Raw genomic sequence first — 23,235 nt, 5'->3', positions numbered from 1 at the left:
AATGTTAATGACTATAAAAAAGGAGGTGGGGGAGAAGAAAACAGAAGGATGACTCTTATTTATGGAGTATTTTCAGTGTGCCACACACTGCTTCACAGCAATCTTGTTTGGTAGGTGCTGTTATTTCGTTAAAGTTTAATTGACAAATGCAATATCACAAAGCTAAGACACTGAGCCAGAATCTGAACCCAAATCTGGCTGACTCAAGGCCTTCATAACTACTAGCACTGTCTGTATTTGCTAAGCTGAGGGAGATGCAGCAGAGCTGGGGCTGGAGCATTTAGTCTCTGGGTTCAGGTTTATGTAGCGGATTATGAAAGGAATTCCATGAGCTTTACATGGAGTGTGGTCCTTGTACACCATGTCCTATCTCCGAGGCTGGTGTCATCATCAATCCCATTTTACAGGTAAGAATTTTGAGGCAGTATTTCAGTGACCTAGTCAAGGTAAATAGCTGAAGTGCAACTTGGATCCAGATCTGCCAATTCTGTACCCCACATTCTTACCTTAAGTGTGAGTTTCTGAGATTAGTTTGGAGAGAGGGGCAGGCACACACTTATGCTCCTGATGCCTCTTCCTGGGAAAATTCCTTGTCCAAATCCTCTGGAGACTCTATATGGCTGCTTCTTGGAAGAAGCTTTGGAAGCCCCCTTGAAGTTCCCCCACCTAGGTCAGCCCAGACCCTTCCTGCAGGTAGCCTCAGTGACTCTATTCAGTTGTATCTGACCAAAAGAGACCTCTGAGTTAACCCATGTATTCTCAGAAGCTGGAACTGCATAGCGATAGACAGCCTAGAAGCTGCTTGTGACCCACTCTGTGGCACGTTTGAGCTGTTTCTGCAACCAACAATAACAAAAAAAAATCAGTTGCTGTTAAGTCAAGTCAGATTCATGGTGACACCATGAGTACAACTGTGCTCCATAGGGTTTGCAGTGGCTGAAACAGATGGTTAGGCCTTTCTTCTGAGGTACATCTGGGAAGATTCAAACCTCCAGCATCTTCTGAAAAAAGCAGACACTAGGCAGGAGGATCCAGGGACCATTACTCAAGAGCTCCTCAAACTCAGAGGCCATAGCTCCTTCCCTGATCTGATAATAGATGATTTTCCTGATCCCATTGACTTCTCCCCACCTCCCCTTTATGCTGCAAGCACCTGTCCCTGCCTGGTCTGAGGCTCTCAGGAACCTCCGAAATAGGAGCACTGGCTCTCCTTCTCAGGCCATCTGTTCAGTGGCAACCTCAAAAGGAAGAACATGAGGCCCCCCATCACCTACCCCCTGGGTTTTATCCTTTCTGCCAGTGAATGTGTGAATATCTCATCCGCTGCTTGTGTTGATGGATCAAGATGTCCTGATCTGAAATATGTCACAGCAGCTCATGGAGAGAAGTGAGGCTTCTGGGAAGGAGGGAGTTGAACACTTCCCCACCCTCACCCCCTCCTTGTCACCCCTCTGCTTCCCTCTCCCCTCTTCTGGAGGTTATTGGACAGGAAGCTATAACAGGGCCATGTTGTGCCTTGGCCACTGGCATCAGCCTGCTGAAGCCTTTTCCCCAGCACCATCTCTGAGTCAGCCAGACCCTTTCCTAGAGCTCTCAGCCATGCCATGTAGATTCATTGACCAGGGTTGCTGGGAGAATTTTAATCAACTGATCAACTGTGCATTTGTGTGTTTACTCCTTTACAAAGTACTTTTTTTTTCTACCAATTCTCCATAGCATCATTAGGTTGGAAGAATCATTAGTCCCATTTTACATATGAGAAAAATAGACCCTAAGATACAGACTGTCTACTCCCAGAATTTCCTGCCAGTTAGTAGTGGCAGCTAAACTTGAACTCATCTGTGACTGATAACGAAATACTGCCTCTCCCCATGTGAGAAAAACCTAGAATCTCTTGCAAAAAGAGGAGGAGAGAGGTCATGAATGGAGCTGGCTAGAGGTTTCAAGTATAAACACATTCCCCCTGGCCATTGCCTGAATCACCTCCATCTAGTCCCTTCAATGGATCTCCCAGCTTCCTGAAAACACTGCCCATGGCAGATAAAACTCCACCCTATAGGGAGCCAAGTTATGATAACTTCACGAAACCTCTTGAGGCAGTGAGTTGCTCAAACTTTAGGCTCAAGTCACAGGGAACTTCAAGCTCAATTGGCATAACCTAACACACAAAAACCTTGTTTTACATCCTATTTTGGTGAGTAGCAACTAGGGTCTTAAAAGCTTGCAAGCAGCCATCTAAGATGCAACTATTGGCCTCTCCCTGCCAGCTAATAAGAGTGAAAAAAAACATAGACACATGGAAACAGTTAGTCCAAGGGACTAGTGGACCATGGAAACCTCATCCTATATGACCCTGAAACTAGAACTAGATGGTGCTCAGCTACCACTGACAATCATTTGGATAGGGATCAGAATTAGAGATCTTGGATAGAGTGGGAGAAGAATGTGGAACAAAATTCCAAATCATAAAAAGACTAGTGAAATCCCCAAGACTGTGGCCTCTAGTCACCTTTTGGGCCTGGAATTGAACTCATTCTTGTGACTTAACTCTCAGCCAAACAATAAACAGGCCTACAAGTTGAACGATACACCAGGTAGGTATGCTTATTAGAAAAATCAAGCAAGGGAGATCAGAAGGGCAGCATTTGCATAAGGAGGAAGTTCAGAATGTAGGAATGCACAGGAAAGGACACAGCGAAAAGGTAACCACAGGGAGGAAGTGGGAAGAAAATTGTTATATACTGGGGATTGCAATCAATGTCATGAAACAAAATTTGCATAAACTCTGACCCAAGCCAAGAAAAAAAATTAAAAGAAACAAACAAACAAAAAAACAATCCCTGCCCTCCCCCAAAGAACAGCTCAGACTACACAAATTTTCCCTACCAAGAAGCTGAAATGTGTTCCTTCATCCTTTCATTTATCCATCATTCATACTGATGGATTGTGTGCCAGGCTCTAGTCTCCAGGGAGGCAGCAGTAAACAAGGCAGACGTGCCGTCCTGGAACTTTGTTCAAAGAAACAGACACGGAGTCAGGATAGAAGAGCCAGCAGTGCTGGAGTTTGGGGGTGCTGGCGCTGGGGATCATTCACTCCTTCCTCTCTGGCTGCTCAGCTCCCTGCTCTCAAAGGCTCCAGCCCCAGACTCCATCTGGCTGCTCTGAGGCATCTTGCTGAGCCCCTTTCCCTCTGCACCTGCTCCCCCACTGTCTAGTTTCAGAGATTCTTCTTGGCCAGTGGTTAGAGGCTTCTGATACTACTACAGCCACCCTGGTCTTGTTCCCTGGCCTCCTGCTGTGCCCACCACCATCAAAGACAGAGTTTGCAAAGCCAATCTGGTCTCTGTTGTCCCTTTCCTTTGCCAAAAAGCTAATTGGTTTTGCAATGAAGAAATGCAGATAGCAGATGATGCAATCAATTTTACAAAAACTTGTTCAGTAGCAAAATGTTTGCTTCCAATAGGGACCCTTCTATGCACATCAATTCAGGCCTCTCACACAGCATGACAAAGACAGCCTCACGCTGCCTTCCTCTGCAAACTGTCTGTGTCTGTCACACTCCAGGTGCAGAAAGACCTTGAGGCATCATTTAGGTGGGCTCCTCTGGCTCTAGTTTAGGAGCAATGATAATTTTCCCTTCTTTTTAAAGGAAAAAGGAGGAGCCAGGGAGGTGCACAAGGGGGCAGAGAAAAACGTCAGGTCTGGAGCTCCTCTGGCTTCTGTCCTCCCCTTGCTTCCATCCCACTATCCATTTAGAAGCCAAAAGACCGTTTGACTTCAATGAAAGAAGTGAACCTCATTCTCCAAATAGAGCTAACAGGGATATTTTGGCGCCCATTCAGCACCAGGGCCTACACTGCTCTCCCAATATCCAACCCTCACAAGAGCATTCCAAGGGTTTTAAAATTTTACAGATGAGGAAACTGAGGGTCAGAGAGGTGCAATAGCCTGACAGAGTCCATGTAGCACTGGGTTAACATCTCAGTCTCCTCCAGTGTCTGGGCAGTATGTTCTACTTACCACTGCATATGTGTGGTTAAGATAAAAGCTCCTGAAACCAATGTCACAGGAAAATTGAAGCTCCCTTCCCTTCCCTCCCTCACAAAGAAAGAAAAAGGGAATGCACTTTCAAACACTTAGTATATGCCTGAGGATATCTTTAACATCTACTATGACCACTGTATAAGGAGCTCTGGTGGCACAGGGGGTAAGGCATTTGGCTGCTAACCAGAAGGTCAGAGGTTCAAAACCCACCAGCTGCTCCAGGGGAGGAATACGATGCATCTACTTCCATAAATATATACAGCCTTGGAAACCCAATGGGGGTCTCTATGAGTCAGAATCGACTCATAGAGTTGATTGATGACAGGTAGTATGGCCATTTTATAGCACACAGGACCGGTCTGTGTTTCATTCACTTGTACATTGCATCACTATGAATCAAACTGAATCAAAGGGCCCTACCAACAATAACAACATGACCACTTTATATATTTTTCTTATTTGATCCTCACAATAGCCATCCAAGTTGAATGCAGACACGGTCATTCTCATGTCACAGAGAATGAAACTAAGATGCAGGGAAATAAGGCAAATACACTCAGAATCACATATCAAGCAAGCGGAGAGGTAGAATTTGGCCGTAGGTCCATCTGACCAGAAAGCTCCCCCTGCACAGGGAAGCACCTGTTCTGAGGTCCCCAGGATGGACTGCATTGTTCCTCGCCCCCCTGAGAACACCTTGACCTTAGGGGAGGAGTGAGGTGGATCCAACAAGTCACAGCTCTTTGTGTCTGTCAGTCACAGTCTTGGATCCTGGGTCTGCTGCTTTCCGGCCATGTAGCCCAGGGCAAGTTACTCATCTCTCCAGGCCTCAGTTTTCCCAGCTGTAAAATGGACCCACAATAAGACTTTCTCTTTATATAGGAGGGTTTGGAGGATTGAGTAAGGCAGCTCTTTTAAATGACTTGCAGGGTCTCACACCCTAGACCTCTTTTCTAATGCACCCTTTGGTCGAGTGGGGCCCTAAACTGACTCAGCCTTTTATTAAGCATCCACTGTATGCCCAGCACTTGCCCTCAAGTTGTCTATGGCCAAAAGAGCTTCCTATTCATTATTCCTGGTGTCTTCCCAAAGTCTCAAGGCCTTACCAGCCTGAAGAGATCAAAGTCTTTCTGTTCTTTGACTAGGCCAAGTACATTCCTTTCTCAGGGCTTCTCTCTCTGCCTAGGTTTTTTATGAATGACTTGCTCCTTCACTTACTTCATCCTTGCTCAAAAGTCTCTTCAGACTTACTCTTTGAGTGGATCCTTTAAAGGAGGCTCAGAGCATAGTATCTTGTGTTCCAAAGTGCCTCAGCAATTCTCCTCCAAGGGCAGACAGGCCTTCCTGGGTGGACCAGGGAGAGGGGCTCAGATGGAGGTCCCTACTGTGTGGGATCAGAGTCTCCCTTTGTCCCCTTGGCCATGTGATAGAGCCTGTCTTTTTGCCTCCCTGAGGGTGGATTCTCTCACTGGAGCCCTGGCATCCAGTCCCCCTGTGATCCAGCTAGAATGGATTCTGTTTCAAGCATGTGGGCCTGCCAGAATTCCCATATGGCTATACATATGTTAAGTGCTCACTGTGTACATAGTGTTGTACTAAAAATGTTATTAGTTCACTTAATTTAAATGGATATGGGAACTTGCACAACCCCAAGTGTACAGTGGGGTAAACTAAGGCACGGGGGGTCAAGAAGTTTGTCAAGGATACCCAGGCAGAAGAGCTGGGTCCAAAAGCAAGTACCTCACTCACAGCTTGTGCTCTTACCCATGGTAGCCATGAGGCCACTAGGAACACTACAGACTCCATGCTTCTCAGTGGATGAAAATAGGATCATAGATCTTCACACCCTCACTCATGTGAGGCTCAGTCAGGGTCTCAGTTTCCCAGACCTGATGCTGACACTAATCCAGCCTTTTGGGAGAGATAGCTGACAATTAGTGTGTTGCATGTAGCCTTGTGAGAAGTACATCATCTTTGGCAGCCTTTGATTGTTTTCATGCATTCATTCATTCAGTCAAATCATTAATAAATTTAATCATTCATTTCACAAATATTGATTGGGTATGTTACGTCCTAGACCCTGTGCTGGGGATTATCAGTTGCCATTGAATTGACCATAACTCATGGCAATCACAGGTGTTTTCTTTCTTTTTTAAAAATAATATTTTATTGTGTTTTTAGGGAAAGGTACTGCCAAATTAGGTTCCCATTTGAAAACTTCTAAGCACAATGTTCAGTGTTGTTATATTATTTGAAAAATTATTGTGATTTGGGTGAAAGTTTATAGAGCAAATTAGTTTTCCACTCAACAATTCAGGAGCTCTGGTGGCATAGTGCCTAAGGTATATGACTGCTAATCAGAAGGAAGGTTAGGCAATCTACTTCCATAGTGATACTATCTCAGAAACCCAAGGAGGGGTTGCTATGAGTCAGACCTGACTCAACAGCAATGTTTTTATTATTATTATTATTAAACAATTCACACACATTTTGTTTCGTGACATTGATTCCAATCCCCATAATGTAACAGCTCTCCTCATTTCTTCACTGTGCTTACCATTTCCAACCCTGCTTTCCTCTCCCTACCTTCTTAGCTCTATCCTTGGGAAATGCTGCCATTTTGATCTTTTATGGTTGTTTATTCTAAGTGGTATTTTCTCCCTGCTGCTATCATTCACTTTAAAGCCCTGTGATTGTTTGGCTGAAAGTTTAGGGCTGGAAATGTGAAAAGGGTCAGTCTCTGAGGTTCCACCAGTCTCTATCAGACCAGTAAACCTGGTTTTTTTTTTTTTTTTTTAATGATTTTGAGTTTTGTTACACATTTTCTCCTACTCTAACCAAGACCTTCTAATGTGATCTCTTTCAGAGCAGTTGGTGTGCTAGCCAGGCACCATATAGTTCTTCTGGTGTCAGGGTCCTGGAGGTTGAGGTTTGCATTGTCCATTAGTCCATTACACTAATTGCTTCCACATGTCTTTGACTTTCTTCACTCCTCTTTGCTCTGAGCAAGGAAAGACCAAAAGTTGCACTTTAGTTGGCTACAAACAAGCTATTAAGATGCCAGTCACTACTCACCAAAGTAGGATGTAGAACATTGTCTTTGTGGACTGTGTTATCCCAATTGACCTTGATGCCCCCTGAGACTATGATCCTGAGTTAGAGCTTAGTTTTATTGGTTCTGCTTTGTTGGTGACTTTTCATTTTTCCTGATCTGCTTTCAAGATTCTTTCTTTGTCTTTGGTTATGGAAAGTCTGATTATGTTATGACCTAGTTATTTTTGGGGGGGCATATCCTACTTGGGTGTTTATTTAGCTTCTTGAATGCATTTCTTCTCATACTTCATAGTATCAGGGAAATTATCTTCCAAGAAATCCAACAATTTTCTCAGTGGTTCTTTTGGTATTTTCCTGTTCTGGAATTCAGATCACAGGTAGGTTATTCCTCTTGATAGCATACCATATAATTCTTAGGCTTTCTTCATTTTTTAAAGTTCTTTTTGCTGATTGTTCCTCTAACAGATTAATATTAAAAAATTTGTCTTCAATTTCACTAATTCTGTCTTCCATTGATTCAACTCTACTTATTTTCCCTTCAAATGAATTAACTATTTCTGAAATTTTAATACAAATTTTCTGGATTTCTATTTGCTGTTTTTAATTAAAAATTTTTTAATGGTTTCTAATTTTTCCCTGTATTTAATTCATTTGATCTTGTAATGTTTTCTGGAATTCTTCTAGAGTTTTGTCTGTGTCTTCCTTGGGCCATAACTTAGCTTATTAAAAGGTCCTAAGTATAATCCTTTGAATCCCTTATCAGAGGACTTCTGGTAAGATGGCAGAATAAGCAGAAAAGCTACCTAAACTTCTACAACAAAGAAACTAAATCAATTGCAGTAGATACAGAAGATAATACGGGGACCTTAAGCTTTTAAGGCAAAGAAAAAGAAGTGGATTGACTACTGACTAGTAGAAGAAATTGAAAGAAAACATTGAATATGGATACAAACAGAGCTATGGACTGTCAAATAGCTTTATAGCATGGCCATGTGGATTATATGCAAGTGGCATTCTGATCTGGGCAGAAACCTGTTAATCAGATACACTTGCCAAGGGCTGCATGGTCAACCACACTAGTGGTTGGTGGCTAACTCACCAAAACGAAACCCACTGCCATCCAGTTGATTGCAACTCATAGTGACCCCCATTGAGTTTCCAAGGTGGTAAATCTTTGTGGAAGTATATTGCCCCATATTCCTTCTTCAGATCAGCTGGTGGGTTTGAACTACCAAACTTTTGGTTAGCAGTCAAATGCCTTGGGCACTGAACCACCAGAGTTCTTTGTCTGGTGACCAAAAATGTGCAATTTTCCCCTTGTCATTCTTATACTCCACAGCTTTCTGGTGAATGGAGGTGTGGCCATCCTCCACCCACACCCACTTTCTGGACCAGCAGGAATTCCATCCTGGACCAAGGGCCCTAACACCAGATGCCTACTGGGCAGACAGGAACTGGTCCCAGGAGTAGGCACCCTGCTTCCAGCCACTTTGGGGATCAGCAGAAACATTTTCTGAGTCCAGGTACCCTAAGCCAAGCTGCCTTTTTAAATGACAAGAACTTTTTCTGGGAACAGGACTTTGTGCCCAGTTGTCTTTCAAGACGGCAAGAACTTTGTCTGGGACCAGCTGCCTTTCCCAAAGGTGTTTTATGGATTGGCAGGAACTCCCTCTGGAACCAGACACCTTTTTCTTAGTCATCTTATGGACTTGAAGGAGCTTTTTCTAGGCCTGTGCACTTTGCCCAAGGCACATTCTGGATGAGCAGGAACTCATCCAGAATCAGGTGCTCTGCACCCAGTTGTCTTCTGGGAAGATAGGAACTAGGTTTTGGATCAACCACTCTACTCCCAGCTACCTTTTTCTGGGTTCAGGGTCCTTGCACCCAGCTGCCTTTTGGAGCACAAGAACTCTTTCTAGGACCATAATCCTGTCCTCAGCTGCTTTTTGGGCTGGGAGGAAATCCTGGAATCAGGCACCTTTCTCCCAACTACCATTTGGGCCAGCAGGAACTTTTTCCAGACCCAGATGCCTTGCCTCAGACATTTTCTGGGTCAGCAAGAATTCATTTAGGATTGGGTGTCCTGTCTCAGTTACCTTCTGGATAGTCAGGAACTAGTTCCAGGAGCCAGATGCCCTGCTTCCCACCATCTGCTGGGCCAGTAGGAAATTGCCCAGGTTCCCTGAACTCTTTTTCTTTCTCTCTCTCTCTCTTTTTAATTATTCTTGTTATTCTCATTTCCTTATTTATTTTCATTTTTCTTTCATTTCTCTTCCTTGATTCCTCTGCTTTATTTTCCTGTTTCTATTCTTCTTTTTCTTTTAATTTATCCCATCTTTTGTTTTCCCTTTTGCCTTTTTCTTATTTTTTTTCTCTCAAATTCTTGCTCTCTTTTGTTTTCTTCTCCCACCCCAAATTTCTTTTCCTCTTTGTGTTTCTTCTGTCTCTGCCTCCTTTTTTTTCCTTTTTATTTATTCTTTTATCTTTTTGTGGCTGTTGTTTGTTTATATTTTTTGTTTTCTTCTTTATTTTTGTGTGTGTAGTTTTGTTTTTTTGTTCTACCTGGTGGGACAAGTGTGCCCACATGACCCAATCACATCTTCACTGTCTGCAGCCCCACCTACTGGGTCAGAGCCACCACCTGTTTCTACACCAATGATAGCAGACAATGCCAGCTTGATATGCCTTCAACTTCTCTACATGAACAGCTAACAGAGATCTGTGCACACATTCTCATCTTCTTTCACACCTACCAAGAGACAAGTGGTGAGTGCCTAGGTGTGGGCAAACTAGTGAATAGAGAAGCACACCAGCCCTGCTCACTCAGATATATCAAAATACAATAGAGAGAGAGAGAGAAAAAAAAAAACTTGAGCAAATCACACCAACATGCAATCATCAATTATATATAATATGCATACAAAGTATACACACATACATACATATATGTATAATATACATACATACAATGAAATGTATATATAATATGTATACAACATCACAAAGTCTCAGACTCAGTTGACAATCCCTGTTCACATAAAGAAGCAAGATAAAGTAACATACATAAGGTACCAGAATGCAAAGCCAGAAAACCTTACGGAGAAGGACATGGCATTGGAACTACCTGTAAGGTATTCAAAATAATTATATTTAAGTACTCTCAATGGATTGAGAGACAGACCAAGAAAAATTCTGACAAAATCAAGAAAAACAACAAAGTTAAAGAAAACACAGACAAAATTCTAGAAGAATTTAGGAAAACAAGAACAAACTGACAAAATAAATGAAAAAATACTACTTTGTTAATGGAACAATTATAAAAAAGAAGAGAAAAGAAGAAGAAAGCTTAAGAATTATGTGGAACACCATCAAAATGAATAACTTATATGTGATCAGAATTCCAGAATGGAAAGAGACAAATAAAACCACAGAGAAAAGTGTCAAAGATCTGTTGGATGACAACTTCCTTACTATGAAGAAACATAAAAATATATGCATTCAAGAAGTTCAATGGACCCCAACAGGATAGACCCTAAGAGAAAATCACCAAGATAGCTCACAATAAAACTTTCCAAAACCAAAGACAAAGAAAGAATTCTAAGAACAGCACACAACACAAAAATGCAACCACTGCCATGGAGTCAGATCCGACTCATAGTGACCCCTCATTGGGTTTCTGAGTCATATAACTATGGAAGTAAATTGACCAACCTTCCTTCCAAGGAGCAGCTGGTGGGTTTGAACCACCAGCCTTCTGGTTGGCAGGAAAATGCCTTAGGCACTACACCACCAGAGCTTCTAGGGAAAATAAAAAGTTACCTACAAAGGGCAACCAATAAGACTAAGTTCTGATTTCTCAGCAGAAACAGTACAGATAAGAAGCAATAGGGTGACATATACAAAAAATCCTGAAAGAAAAAAAAAATGCCAACCAAACAAAAGTGTCACTCAAATTGATGATGAAATTAAGACACTTTGAGATAAACAAAAATTAAGGAAACTTGAAAAAAACAGACCAACCTTACAGGAGATGCTAAGGGGAGTCCTTCAGACAGAAAACCAACAACAGCGGACAACAACCTGTGATTAACACACATGACAACATAACTCAGAAACAACCCAGATATAGGCGTAACCAGAGTAAAATAAACTCACAAAACTGAAAACAGGGAAATAAATACATCAATTTGTAACTGAGAAGAACTACAAAACAAAAAGAGGAAATAAATAGTGTAGATACAGACTCTCCAAATGGAGAGGAAGTCAAGATAATTTTGAGATAGAACAGACTGTTTTAACTTGGGAGGAAAATAATAAATCACAATATAACCTAAAAAAAATTAATAAACCTTCTCATCAAAATAAAAAAGAGGAAAGGCCTAAATATTTACCAAATACTAAAACAATAACAATGAAAGAAATTTAAAAAAATAAAGAAAATGAGCTCAGCACAGAAAATTATACAAAACCAATAAATCCACAACACCACTAAGAAACACATAACAAAATGACAGCAATAAATTCATATTGTTGATAATTACACTGAATGCAAATGGATTAAGTGCACTGAACAAGAGGCAAAGAGTTATAGAATGAATAAGAAACATGATCCATCATTGTGCTGTCTACAAGAGACAAACATTAGACACAAACACAAAAATAGACTAAAAATCAAAGATTAGGAAAATACGTATCAAGCAAATGGCAATCAAAAAATAGCAAGAGTGGTGACATGAATTTCTGATAAAATAAACTTTAAGACAAAAACCACCATAAGAAACAAGGAAGGCTATAATATAATGATTAAAGGATAAATTGAACTGCCAGGTTTCTTGTTAGCAGTCAAATGCCTTAGGCACTATTCCACCAGAGTTTCCAAGAGGACATAGCCATGATAAATATGTATGCATCCAGTGAAGGAGCACCAAAATACATAAATCAAACTTTACAAGAATTCAAAAGAGAAATAAACAATTACATAGCAATAGTAATATTGGGAGACTTCAATACAACACTTTCAACAGAGGATAGAACAACTAGAACAAAACTCAACAAAAACACAGAAGAAGTAAATAATACAAACAATGAACTTGAACCTTTTAGACACATAGAGAGCATTTCATCCAACAACAGCACAATATACATTCTTCTCCAGCACACATGGAACTTTTTCTGGAAGAGACCATATGTTAGGCCACATAGAAAGTCTCAATAAATTTAAAAACATCGAAATACCACGAAGCATATTCTCTGATGACAATGCTATTGTTGTTGTTATGTGCCATCGAGTCAGACCCGACTCATAGCGACCCCTCCTTGGGTTTCCGAGGCAGTATCACTGCGGAAGTAGATTGCCCATCTTCCTTCCGAGGAGTGGCTGATGGGTTTGAACCGCAGCCTTCTTGTTAGCAGTCAAGTGCCTCAGGCACTATGCTACCAGAGTTCCCTGACAATGCTATAAGATTAAAAATCAGCAATAGGAAGGTCAAGGAAAAAAAAAAAAAAAACCATGGACGCTGAGTAACACCCTGCTTAAAACTACCGGATAATAGAAGAAATGAAAAATGCATTTGAAAGATTCCCTGACTCAAAACACAACATACCAAATCTTTGGAAAATAGCAAAAGCAGTGCTCAGAAGGTAAGTTATAGCAACAAATGCACAAATGAAAAAGAAGAAAGAGAGAAAATCAACACCTTAACCCAATGTTATGGTTACCTAGTACTGCTCTGACAAGATCATACCACAAGTGGGATGGCTTGAACAAACAGGAGTTTATTCTCTTACAGTTTGGAGGCTTTAAGTCTGAGTTCAAAGTGCCAGGCTCTAGGGGCTGGATGAAAGCCCCTCAACCTTGGGCTTCAGCTATGCCTCGTGCTCCCAGCCCACTGAACCCGGAAGCTTTTCTTCACTCAGCTGCTGTCTGCTGAGTTTGACAAGCCCAAAGTTGAGAAGTAAAAAGGCACAGTCCTCATGTTACCAAACCACATGGCAGGCCATTAATTCAAGTACATTGAAAGTCCCAAGGTTGGTAGAACATGGCAGGCTACTGAACAATGGCATGGCTATATGCAGGGTTCAAGCATGTCATAAGCTAGAAACCATTCCCCAAGGCTTCTTCTTATATACAGAAAGCAGACCACATCCCTAAGTTAACTATTCAGCTGCTCACAGTAGATTCCACCATGGAGTTGATTACCAGTCTCATCATGGGAAATACTACATCCAGCTGCCCAGCCACTCAACGAGGCCCAGCCAAGTTGACACACAAACCATACACAACATCTCCAATAACTAGAAAAAACAGCAAAAAATCTTACTATCACCAGAAGAAACAAAATAATAAAGATTCAAGTAGAAATACATAAAACAGAAAAGCAATAGAATCAACAAGACTAGAAGTTCATTCCTTGAAAAGATTAATAAAATTGGCAAACCACTGGCAGATTTAACAAAGGAAAAGGAGAATATGCAAATAACATGAATTAAAAAAAAAAAAAAAAAAGGACAACGGTCACAACAGAACCAACTGAAATAAAAATATAACATCAGGATCCTATGAAGAATTGTACTCCAACAAATTTGAAAGCCTAGAAGAAATGGACAGATTTCTAGAAGCACAATACTTACCTAGACTAACACAAACTGAGATAGAAAATTTGAACAGACCCATAGCAAAATAGGAAATTGAATGGGTCATAAAAATACTACCAATAAAAAAGTCCTGGCCCATATGGCTGGAGAATTCTATCAAACATTGAGAGAAGAGCTGACACCAATCCTCTCAACCTATTCCAGAACATAGAAAAGGATGGAATCCTCCCAAATTGATTTTATGAAGCAAGCATATGCCTTATACCAAATCCAGGCAAAGACACCACTAAAAAGAAATATTACAGACCAATATTCCTCATGAATAAAGACACAAATGTTTTCAACAAAATCCTAACCAAAAGAATCCAACACTATATATAAAAAAATGGCCATGACCAAGTGGAATCAGACCAGGTATGCAAGGATGGCTCAACATTAGAAAATCAATCAACATAATCCATCACATAAATAAAACAAAAGGGAAGAACCCCATGATCATATCAGTAGATGAGGAAAAGGCATTTGATAAAATACAACACCCATTCCTGATAAAAAAAAAAAAAAACTCTCAGTAAAGCAGGAACAGAAGGGAAATTCCTCAACATAGTTAAAGGCATGTATGCAAAACCAACATCCAATATTATTCTCAATGGAAACAGACTGAATGCATTCCCCTTGTGAACAGGAATCAGGTAAGGATGCCCTCTATCATCACTTCTCTTCAACATTGTGTTGGAAGTCCTAGACAGGGCAATAAGACAAGAAAGAGAAATAAAAGGCATCTATTTGCAGATGATATGATCCTACACATAAAAAATACCAAGAGACTCAGCAAGAAAACTACTGGAACTAATTACTAGATTCAGCAATGTGCAGATACAACATCAACCTAAAAAAAAAAAAAAAAAAAAAAAATCAGTTGGATTCCTCTACATCAACAAAGAGATTTCTGAAAAGGAAAAAAGGAAAACAATACAATTTACAAATGTTGCCCAAAAGATAAAATACTTAGGCATAATCTTACCAGGGCCAGAAAAGACTTAAACTACAAAACACTAGTACAAGAAACTGTAAGAGACGCATATAAATGGAAGAACATATCATGATTATGGATAGGAAAAGTGACCATTGTGAAAACATAAATACTACTCAAAGTAATCTATAGATTCAATGCAGTCCCAATCCAGATTCCATCAATATCCTTTAAGGACATGGGAAAAACCAATCACTAACTTTACATGAAAGGAAGGAGACCTCAGATAAGCAAACACTACCAAAGAAGAACAAAATAGGAGATCATACACTCTCCTATCTCAAAAAGTACTACTGTACAGTCACTGTAGTCAAAGTATGACAGAGACATAGACAAGTGAAACAGAATTCAGAATCCAGAAATAGATACATCCACTTATGGACAGCTGATCTTTGACAAAGGGCCTAAACCCATTAAATAGGTGAAAAATGTAGAACAAAACACAAAATCATAATAATGATCAGGATAACCGGTCTGATAGGGACTGGTGAAACCTTCATTTGTGAAGTGTCCCTCAGGTTACCTAGGCAGTGGAAACAATAGGTTATGTGGCCACGATGAGGAGAGGGGAGGTGGAGTAGACAGAACACCAGGTGAGGGGTGGGCAATGAGGGGGCTTGGCCTCCTGCTGGGTGGGGCAGGGAGGGGGTCTGTACCTCTAGTCACCAGGAGGTTGTGTGGGTTAAAGGGGATGATCTCACCTCTCTGGTCACTGGACCCTGGTGTGGGTGCCGGTGCAGTCCTGGGTGAGCAGATGCAGTTTTCTGATTCCTGTCCCAAACTGAATGCTGCTTGCAATAATTCAAAATTGGCATGATGTGCTGGACCAGTTGGCAATTCACCAATCTATATGTCTGCTTGTTTGCTATTTTCTTTCAAATTCTTCTAATCAGTAGTTGATCTACTTCTTTATCCTTTCCTTTGAAGCGTGGGCTTCCAAGATTGTCATCCATATCTATTTCACTTGGTTTCTTGAGTCTTTATTGTAGAGGGTCTGGGTAGTGTATTTGCCAAGTTGTCATCGTTGATCCCCTACCATGTGTTTTCAGTGGCTGATTTTTGGAATCAAAATCAGACCTACCTTCTAAGGAACCTTCTAGGACTTGAATCTCCAAACATTTAGTAGTAGCCAAGTATGTTAGCTGTTTGTACCACCCAAGGACTCTATGATAACTCTAAACTCATTGTTGTCAAGTCGGTTCCAACTCATAGTGACTCCTCCTTGGGTTTCCAAGGCAATATCACAATGAAAGTAGATTTCCCAGTCTTCCTTCTGAGGAGTGTCTGGTGGGTTTGAACCACCAGCCTTCTAATTAACATCCAGATGCTTTAGGCACTATGATAGGGATTAAAAAAAAAAAAAAGTTGCCACAGAGTCAATTCGGATTCCTGAAGACCCCATGTGTGTCATAATAGAAGTGTGCTCCATAGGGTCTTTAATGGCTGATTTTTTGGAAGTTGATTGTTAGGTTTTTCTTCACAGATGCTGTAGGTGAACTCAAACCTCTAATCTTTGTGTTAGCAGCCAAATGCATTAACTGTTTGCACCATCCAGAGACTCTGTTAGGGGCACAGTGATGAGCAAAGCAGACCAAATATGCCCTGAGGGGCTTGCAGTCTGGAAGCTGGGGGCAGACAAACTCAATGATGTAATCATGAAAATAAAAGTAAATGCCACCTGTGTATGGACTCACAAAGCAATACAGAAGAAGCTCTGAGAGTCTGTGATAGGGTGTCTGACCTGGTCATAGGGTTCAAGGAGGGCTTCCTGGAGAAAGCAATGCTGGAATGAGGTCTAAGGCCTGAAAGCCACTTAATGGACTATCGTGGCAAGAAATCAGCTGTGGATTGTTTCTGAGCAAGATGAAGGTTGTTGCTGTTAGGTGCTGTCCAGTCAGCTCCAACTCATAGTGACCCTATGTACAACAGAATTAAATACTGCCCGGTCCTGTGCCATCCTCACAATCCTTGCTATGTCTGAGTGCATTACTGTATCACTATATCAATCCATCGTGTTAAGGGTCTTCCCCTTCTTTGCTGACCCTCTATTTTACCTAACATTATAACTCTCCTCCAGGGTATTGTCTTCTGACAACATGACCAAAGAAGGTGAGATGAAGTCTGGCCATTCTCACTACAAAGGACCATTCCAGCAGTGCTTCATCCAGGACAGATTTGTTCATTCTAGAAGTCCATGGTATTTTCAGTATTCTTCACCAACACCACAATTCAAAGGCATCGACTCTTCTTCGGTCTTCCTTATTCATTGTCCATCTTTCACATGCATATAAGATGATTAAAAATATCATGGTTAGTTAGGTGCACTTTAGTCTTCAGAGATATCTTTGCTTCTTTACACTGTAAGGAAATCTTTTGCAGCAGATTTTCCCAGTGAAATATGACATCTGATTTCTTGACTCCTGCTTTCATGGTTGTTGACTGTGGATCCAAGCAAAGTGAAATACCTGATAATTTCAGACTTTCCTCCATTTGTCATGATGTTGCTTATGGGTCCAGTTCTGGGGATTTTAATTTTCTTTATATTGAGAGGTAATCCATACTAATGACTGTAATCTTTGATCTTCATCAGTAAGTGCTTCAAGTTATTTTCACTTTCAGCAAGCAGGGTTATATCATGTTCATATCTCAGGTTGTTGATGGTACCTCCTCCAATCTTGATGTTGCATTCTTCTTCATATAGTCCAGCTTCTTGGATTATTTGCTCGGCATACAGATTGAATAATTATGGTGAAAGGATACAACTCTGATATACACCCTTCCTAATATTAAACCATGCAATACCCCTTGTTTGTTCAAACAATAGCTTCTTGGTCTTTGTACAGGTCCCTCATGAGCACAATAAATGTTCTGGAATTCCTATTCTTTGCAATGTTATCCATAGTTTGTTACAATCCACACAGTCAAATGACTTTGCATAGTCAATAAATACATTTTCATAATCAGTAAAACACAGGTAGACATCTTTCTGATCTTTGCATTCAGCCAAGATCCATCTGACATCAGCAATGCTATTCCCCATTCCACACCCTCTTCTGAATCAAGCTTATATTTCTGGAAGTTCCCTGTCAATATAACAACCATCTTTGAATTACCTTTGGCAAAATTTTACTCGTGGGTGATATTAATGATATTGTTTGATAATTCCACATTCTGTTAGATCACCTTTCTTTAGAATGGGCACAAATATCTATCTCTTCCAGCCCATTGGCCACATTTCTTGGCATAAACAAGTAGGCACCTCCAGTACTGAATCTGTTTGTTGAAACATCTCAATGGGTATTCCTGGAGCTTTTTTTGTTGTTGTTCTTGTTCTTGTTACTGATTCCTTCAGTGCAGCTTGGACTTCTTTCTTCAAACCGTTAGTTCTTGATCATATGCTATCTCCTGAAATAGTTGGACATTGACCAATTCTTATTGATACAGTGACTCTGTGGATACGTTCCATCTTCTTTTGATTCTTCTTATACCATTCAATGTTTTGCCCATAGAATCCTTCAATAAGGCAACTAGAGGCTTGAGTTTTTTATTCAGTTCTTTCAGCTTGAGAAATGCCATGTGTATTCTTCCCTTCTGGTTTTCTAACTCCAGGTCTTTGCACACTTCATTATACTACTTTACTTTGTCTTCTTGAGCCACCCTTTGAAATCTTCTGTTCAGTTCTTTTATTTCATCATTTCTTACATTCACTTTATGTACTCTACTTTCAAGAAGTTTCAGAGTCTCTTCTGACATCTATTTGTTTTTTTCTTCTTTTCCTGTCTTTTTAACGGCTGTTTGCTTTCTTTATGTATGATATTCTTGATGTCATCTGACAAATCCTCTAGTCTGCCATCATTGGTGTTTAACATATCAAATCTCATCTTCAGATAGTCTCTAAATTCAGGTGGGATATAATCAAGATAGTATTTTGGCTGTCATGGGCTTATTTTAATTTTCTTTAGCTTCAACTTGAACTTGCATGTGAGCAATTGATGGTCTGTTCCACAGTCAGCGCCTGGTCTTGTTTTGACTAATGATATTAAGCTCCGTGACCTCTTTTCACAGATGTAGCTGATCTGATTTTTGTGAATTCCACCTACTGAGGCCCATGAGTATAGCTGTCATTTATGTTGTTGAAAAAGGGAAATGAATAAGTCATTGGTCTTGCAAAATGCTATCATGTGATCTCCAGCATCATTTCTATCACCAAGACCATACTTTCCGACTACTGATGATTCTTTTTTGTTTCCAACTTTCACATTCCAATCACCAATAATTATCAATACTGCATGTTTGGTTAATTTCAGATTGCAGAAGTTGGTAAACCTTTTTGATTTCTTCATCTTTGGCTTTAGTAGTTGGTGGGTAAATTTGAATAATAGTAGTATTAACTGCTCTTCCTTGTAGCCATATGGATATTATCCTATCATTGACAGCATTGTACTTTAGGACAAATATTGAGATGTTCTTTTTGATAATGACTGCAATGCCATTCCTCTTCAATTTGTTATTCCCACCATAGCAGATCATATGATTGTCTGATTGAAAATCACCAATACCAGCCCATTTCAGCTCACTGGTGTCTAGGGTGGGAGCTCTGGTGGCATAGTTCCTAAGGCATTTGACTGCTTACCAGATGGCTGGTGGTTCAAACCCACCAGCCACTCCTTGGAAGGAAGGTTGGACAATCTACTTCCATAGAGATACTGCCTCGGAAACCCAAGAAAGGGTCACTATGAGTCGGATCTGACTCAATGGCAGTGGGTGGGTAATGTCTAGGGTATGGATTTTTATCCATTCTATTTCATTTTTGACAACTTCCAATTTTCCTAGATTCCTACTGCATACATACCAGGAAGGTTGTTGTTGTTGTTGTTGTTATGTGCCTTCGAGTTGGCCCCGACTCATAGCAACCCCTCCTTGGGTTTCCAAGGCAGTATCAGTACAGAAGTAGGATTGCCTAACCTTCCTTCCAAGGAGTAGCTGGTGCATTTGAACCGCCAGCCTTCTGGTTAGCAGTCAAGTGCCTTAGTCACTATGCTACCAGAGCTCTTTGGAAATCTCATGTTTCTGTGATCTGACTTGAAGTCCAGATTCTGTGGTTCTTGTTCAATGTTGTGTAGTTTTAAAAGCCTATTAAAGTAAAAAATAATAATAATAATAATTTCAGAATTTAGATCCTGGATTCCAACATAAGATTTTTATAGTGTTAAGATTCTATTGAGTGAAGAGTCTGAGACATGGGAATTTAAAATGCTGGGATTTGAGGATTGCTGAATTTTAAAAGGCAGAGGTTCCAGCCTGGTAGCTTTTGCTACTGGAGAAGCACCATCAGAATCTTCCATGCACTGGGAGTGGCTTTCCTCCCCCTCCTCCTGGCTCACACTCAACGTAGATGCAGCTATTTGTAGCTTAAACATAAATTTACTCCGTGGTTCCAATGTCAGGTGCCTCCCTTATCTGCATGTTCCAGTCTTCAGAATAAATATTAAGACACAGATCAGTGGAGAAGTCTGTGTGTGCATGAGGTAAGTCCTAGTTCTCTCAGATGCCCATTCAGGCAGGGATTATAACACATGGGGCTATTCCTGTGTCCACTACAAGTTGGGGCTGGTAATTGGGCTTCATGGAACCCTAAAGAGGAGGTTGCCCTTGTTTCCTGCTGAAGGGATTGAGAAAGACCCTCTCTGTGTGAAGAAGCTTCAGGCTGAGTTGAGTACAAAGCAGAAGGAAACCATCTCCACGGGGGGTCTGAGCTGTGTGTGCAGGGATGAGGTCATTCTCCACTGAGCATTTAGGAATCTCTATGGGAACCACTGTGTGTGTGTTCACTTGGGGGCAGTGCTGTGGGAGGCCACATAAAGGGAATGGGAGGGAGAAGATACTGTGCTGGGCACCAGGCAGGGTCTGAAATCAGACAGACAGAGGTGAATCTCAGTTTCCCAACTCTATCAGCTCAACAGTGTGACCTTGAAGAAGCCATTCCCTGGGCTTCTCTCACTTCTCCATGGGATTCAGTTTCTTCAGTAAGACTAATGATCCTATTCACTCATGGGGTGGTTCTGAGGACTTGAGGAAACCACCAAGCAGGTCATGTACTCAGCAGGCACATAATGAGCTTCAATCATGGAAAATTGTCAACCTTAATGCCTATTGGATGCTAGACACTGCTGGAACCATTTTACACAGGTTAACTCAGTTAATATACACCCCATCCCAGTGTGTGGAAAGAAGACCAGACAATCTACTTCCATAAAGATTGACCACTTTGGAAAACCAAGGGGGTCATTTTGAATGGGAATCTACTCAATAGCAGTCAGTTTAGGTGTTTTCTTTTTCTTTTTTCTTTTTTTTTTGTATCCAAGTGAGAGGCTATTGTATTATTGTCCCCATTTTGTAGATGATGAAACTGAGGCACAGAGTAGTTATGTAATTAGCCCAACATCAGGTAATTGGTTCTAAAACCTATGAACAGGTTTAAACACTCCATTTAAGTTTTTCTAACAACTCTTGTGACTGAGTGCCCAGGAGTTGGCCACTTTTCAGCACTGGCACCCTAGGATCTAGCCCTCTTCTCTTTGCTATAGCTGGTGTTCTAGTTATAGCCAGGCAACTACGAAATGTTGCTGTTTCTGAGCTTTTACACAGATGGGCTCTCTCTCTCTCTCTCTCTCTCTCTCTCTCTCTCTCTCTCTCTGAAACGTCCTTTCCCTTGCCTTGTCCATCCAGGGAACTCCTACTCACACTTCAAAGCCCAGGCCAGTCATGATATTCTCAATGGACTCCCACCCCTGCACCCTATGCATACTCTATTATATCAGTTAATTGATTGAAATGTAAGATCCATCCTCAGAGTCTGCCTACCCTTTCTGTTTAGTCATTCTTTCCACTATTAACTTTGGCCCCTGTCCTAAGTCTCCCATTCTGGGGGAGAAGAATAGTCCTATGATGTTGGTATCATTTTAGAAAAACTCAGAAAGGTTTTGTAAATTTCCTGAAGCCAAAATCCAGCTAAAATAGACCAGCCCAGAAATCCTAATCCCAGCAATCTGAGACCAGTAGCCCCATTCTAGGCTGCAAAGACTATCTTCTGGAGACAGTGAAGAGCCCATTCAGAGGCTGTAAAAGTGCCCACTCCCCTATCCATGTCAGTTACACCCTCCTACAGCCCTGAGTGCAGGAAACACTCCTTCTTCCTGTCACATAACCACACCACTCCCATTCAATCAGCAGTCATGTTAATTAAATATGAATTGATTGTAAAGAGCATTATGAGAGATTTAAAAGAGATACATTGGCACCATATAATTAACTCTAAACAACAGGCAATAAACGTGGGACCATATTAATACAATTACCTGCAGGTACCATTTAAATGATTTTCACCCCTTCACTCTGAGACTCACTAACTGCTGCCCAGTTCTTATTGATTAGCAAACCATTAGAAATGGATGACAGATAAAGTTAATCAGCCACAGTAAGAGGTGAGTGACCAGGCTGAGGATCCTGTGGCCTGGCTGAGGCAAGACTTTGGAATGGAGAAAACTCGGTAAAGGAAGCATCAGCCATATGGACATCCTGGTGGGTCTTTCTCCCTCAAACATCTCTCAAAGGGTCTCCATCTGAGTCAGGTGTCATGTTACCATACTCACTAACCTTCACTATGGTCCCAGCCTCCCATTCTGTCAGCTCCAACCCATCCACACAGTGGCAAATCTGGCTCACAGCCTTCTGTGAGTCCCTGTCTCCCCACACTGCCTTCACCTGCCATTCAAGGTCCTCATAAAGCACCTGCTCTTTCTCTATCCCCATCTCCCTCCACACAGCCACCATTGCATCACATTGAGGTATCCTATCACTTTCTTATTTCATGATCTTACAAGCCTGTGGGCCTTGACTGGTCCTATTGCCCTTTCCTGTTGCTTGTCTGGCCAGTCCCCACCACACTTACCAGTCATCTTGCTTGACTTCCTCCAGAAAGCCCACAGATATCCATGGGCTCTCATCCTTACAGACCCCAAATGATCCTCCTCTCATAGCTCTCATGATGCCAAATGTAATGGCCTTTGTTGTTCCTGTCTCTTTTACCAAATTGTTGATTCCTCAAGGGAAAGAGGTGGTCTTATCAATGAAGGATGTCCTTGATACCCAGCACTTAGTTCAGTGAAGTAATAATAAGAATGTATGGAACATGTCATCAAAAGAGTTTACCAAAAATGTGAAAAAGACAAGTTCCTGCCTGAGACAATTATCTTCAAAAACCATATATCCAATAATAATCTAATAACCAAAATATATATAAAACTTTGGTAACTTAACAACAAAAAGATAAATAATCTAATCATAAAATGGGCAAAGGACTTGAGACACTTCACCAAAAAGGACATTCAAATGGCCACCAAACATATAAAAATTCATGCAACGTAATTTGCCATCAGAGAGATGCAAATCAAAACCACAATGAGATGCCATGCCATTTCACTCCCAATAGGATGGCAAAAAAAAAAAAA

Source organism: Orycteropus afer, unplaced genomic scaffold (assembly GCF_000298275.1).
Source record: "Orycteropus afer afer isolate SDZICR_OR568_19922 unplaced genomic scaffold, OryAfe1.0 scaffold00031, whole genome shotgun sequence".
In the NCBI taxonomy this organism is placed as follows: Eukaryota; Metazoa; Chordata; class Mammalia; order Tubulidentata; family Orycteropodidae; genus Orycteropus; species Orycteropus afer.
This window is presented reverse-complemented; position numbering follows the sequence as displayed.